Source organism: Pipistrellus kuhlii, unplaced genomic scaffold, assembly GCF_014108245.1.
Source record: "Pipistrellus kuhlii isolate mPipKuh1 unplaced genomic scaffold, mPipKuh1.p scaffold_m20_p_8, whole genome shotgun sequence".
In the NCBI taxonomy this organism is placed as follows: Eukaryota; Metazoa; Chordata; class Mammalia; order Chiroptera; family Vespertilionidae; genus Pipistrellus; species Pipistrellus kuhlii.
Window position 1 is genome coordinate 57,539,707 of NW_023425584.1, and position 3,572 is coordinate 57,543,278.

The window sequence follows — 3,572 nt, forward strand, 5'->3', positions numbered from 1 at the left end:
GCTCGGCGGGCCCGGGGGCCGGGGGCGCGGGGCGCGGGACGGGCGCGCGGGAGCCCCGGCTGGAGAGCGAGGCCCCGCGCAGCTCCGGGGTCCCGCCGCCCGGAGGGTCGCTGCGGCTCGATCGGCGGCCGGGAAGTCCCCTTCCTCCGATCCCTCGCCGCCGCTGGGCCGGGCGAAGGCTTCCTGGCGCGCCCGGCTCCCTCCGGGCCCTGGCAGGACACGCCTCCCCGGCTCCGCCGCTGGGGGGACAGTGGCGGCTCCTCCTGGCCCCGGCGAGCCGGAGTTATTTTTAGGGAGGGAGGTGCGGGCGACGGTGAGGAGGGGTAGGGCTGCGTGCAGGCGGGGCCTCCTCTCCCCGCCCGCGCGGAGGGGCGCCCCCTCCCCTTCTCGGGGGTCTCCGGGAAACGCTCCGATCGCCCGCGCTGCCCCCAGTCCTCTCGGGCTCCGGGGCGCCGCGGGGAAGGAAGGCTGGCTGGCTGAGCTGGCTCAGGTCCGGGCGCCGCGAAGCCCGACCGCCTCGGCCGCTGTCCCAGCCGCTGCGGAGGATCGTCTACTGGGCTCGGCCGTGCCTCCCGATTGCTGCTGCATCCCCTCGGGCCGCCGCGCCGCCGCCGCCGCCGCCGCCTCCGTAGCTCCGGCCGCCGCCGCAGGCTCCGCCGCCGCCGCCCCCCATCCGCGCGCCCCGAGCGCAGCTCCTTCCCCGGCGCCGGCGCCGCCGCGGCCAGAGCGCACGGCCCGGGCGGCAGCCTCCGGCCCAGGCGCTCCCTCCGCAACTTTGTTCCCGGTGCGGGCGGGGCTGGGGCTGGGGAAGGGCCCGGGTCCGAGGGAGGGCGGGGAGGCAGCCGCGGGCCGCGCACAGCCCCCCGCAGCTGAGTGTTTGGGAAGCAGCGGCGATTCCCCTCCTCTTCCTCCGCCTCTTCCTCCTCCTCCCCGCGTCTGCTCCGGCCGCCCGAGCCGCTCCTCAGGGAGGAAGCGGCCTCCCGGGCTGGCTGCTTTGTGCTGCAGCCATGGTGAGGGTGAGTGACGGCCCGGAGGCGAGTCGGCGGGCGCTGCATCATCGCGGGGCGGGGCGGCCAGTGCGCCGGGCCCGCCCCCTCCCTCGCGGCTCGGCGCCCGCCCGCCGGCCGGCCGCGCCCTCGCTCCGGAGCCTCACCTTTGGCTCTGCCAGGTGAGCCCCAAGCAGAGCGGGGAGGGGCGACGGGGGAAGGGAGGGGGGTACACGCGAAGGAGCTGGTCACAGCCTCGCAACCATCTGGCCCCGAGGAGGTGGCCCTGGTCCCGGGGTCCCGGCCCCCCCTGCACTGGGCCATCGTTTTGAACCCAGGGGGTTGGCGCCTAGCCGCTTCCCAGACGATAAATCCTCTAAGGATTTATTTTGTTTTATTTGTCACTTGCTGCGGGGAAGAAAGCGTTCCTTCTGGCACCATCAGAACACTGGAATGGCCACGAAATGAAGGAGATGGAAACGTGCCAGGATCAACACAACTAGACCCCCCCCCCCAACCCCACCCCAGACACGAAAGCATGCCAGATGGAAAGGTGTGAGTGAGACCTGGAAGGTCTTGTGACCTAATCGGAGGCATGGGCCCATCGGGCTTTGCCTGAGGCAGAGCAAATGTCTTGATCCTGAGTTTCAAGTGGGGCTCACTGGGTGCAGAGGACGCTGAAACCTAGCCCTTTAAGATGTTACCACTCCTGCTGCTTCGTGTCCTCCCCCCCACCCCCTCCCTTCCGGAGCCAGGTCAAGGTGTGTGAGGTCAGCCAAGCACCAGGAACAGCTCTGGTCCTGGGGTTTTATTTTTATCTGTCTCCCCACCTCCTCCTTTCCCAACAAGTTCATGTTCTGATGTCTATGTGGAGGCTAGACTTAGAGGAGGATTGTTACTTTTGTGACCTCGTACATTGAACCTCGTACATTTTCCAATTTTCAAACATACCTTTTTAACATCTAGTTTATTTTAAACCCTTGAGCAAACATTTGAGGGTCCTTAAGTGACCTATGTGGCTGCTAATTAGAGAAAGGGTTGTGTAACCCTATGAGACTGGATAAAATTGTATCTCGTCTAGACCCTTTTGTATTCCTCTTACTGAAACTGCTTCCCCTTGTTTCTTTCACCCCTTGGTTGAATCCTAGCATCAAATTCTCCATGGCATGGACCACCACCTTGAGAGCAAAGAATATGAATAAGTGTCATAGCACTGTACGGAGAGAAGAAGAAAATCAAATCCAATGAGGTGAAAAAATAATACCTGACACCTCCATCCTATGTCTAATGCACATCTCAGAATTAACATGTGCAGACCAGGCTCCAGATTACCTGCCCCAATGCGCCCTCCCACAGCTTCCCATTCCAGTCAATGCCACCTACACCCTTCCAATTGCCCAGCTGACCACAGGGTCAATAAACCTGTTGGCTTGACCTTCAAAGTACCATATCTGGAATCCAAGCTCCACCTAGCACCTCTGCTCCCATGATCCTGGTCAGCATCAACTTGTGCCTACACTTTGCAAAAACCACCTACCGGATCTCCCTCTTTTGGTGCTTGCCTCCAGCAGTATACTTTGAGTCTTTTCAGTCCAGCTCAACTCCTCTGCTTTAAAAAAAAAAAAAAAAAAAAAAAAAAAAAAGACTAAAAAATCCACTAGCTCCCCATCTCATTTAAGCTAAAAGCCAGAGTCCTTACTATAGCCTCAATATTCCTGCTCTCTCTGACCATCTCCTACTACTGTGTTCCTTACTTGTTTTTTCCAGTCCCATTGGCCTCCATGCTGTTTCTGAAACACAATGAGCAAGCTCCAGTCTCATGGCCTTCCCCTTTGCTGGGCCTCTGCCACCGGAATGATCTCTGCACTCCCCACAACCCACCCAAAACAGAACAAAACCTAGGATGTTGTTTCCTTACCTCCTTCACGTCTTCATTCGAGTCTTCTTTTCCCTGTAACATCCGTGCCTTAGTTCTCTTCCTTTCCTTGCCATCATCATAACATACTATATAATTTGTTTTACTTATTGTCTTCCTCCACTATAATGTATGCTGCCGAAGTCAATGATTCCTGTTCCTTTTATTCACTGCTATTTCCAAAGACACAGTGTAAATGAATGAATAACTATGGTATTACATTGTGTGTATGAGATTGTTAGATATATTACCTCACTACTGTCTCTGACAGTGGTGGGGTGGAGGGGGGAGCAGGCTGGGAGAGAAACCCTCCTGAGCCTGTTTTCTGTTCTATAAAAATGCACAAGAACTGCGTGCCCTGAAGATTATAATGTATGCAAAGTGTCCCGCGTAGTGCTCGAACCATTGCATGCACCCAACAAAGGATAGTTATTTTTAAGATCATTCTCATCATCCTGTTCCTTCGTGGAACAGTTATTATCTTGTTTACAGATGAGGAAACTGAGACTAAAATAGGCGGCCTGACTTGCCCTGGTTCCAGGCCTGCCTTTAACTTTGGAAGGGCCTGGGACAAGCTGACAAATGGAGAGCCACAGACCCTATCATACATACCTAAGGCTCTGCGTTAACAAGGAACATGGTGCTGTAGGGAGGGCTGGCTTCTAGCCTGA

The 3,572-nt window shown here is 57.9% G+C and overlaps 1 long non-coding RNA gene across 1 annotated transcript; it reads left to right on the plus strand.

The window, feature by feature from the left end:
- Positions 1-1,231: 1,231 nt before the first annotated feature.
- LOC118711386 lies at positions 1,232-3,250 on the plus strand. Its single transcript, XR_004985691.2, has 2 exons — positions 1,232-2,235; positions 2,398-3,250. It is a non-coding gene; the product is annotated as an uncharacterized LOC118711386 (long non-coding RNA).
- Positions 3,251-3,572: the final 322 nt, after the last annotated feature.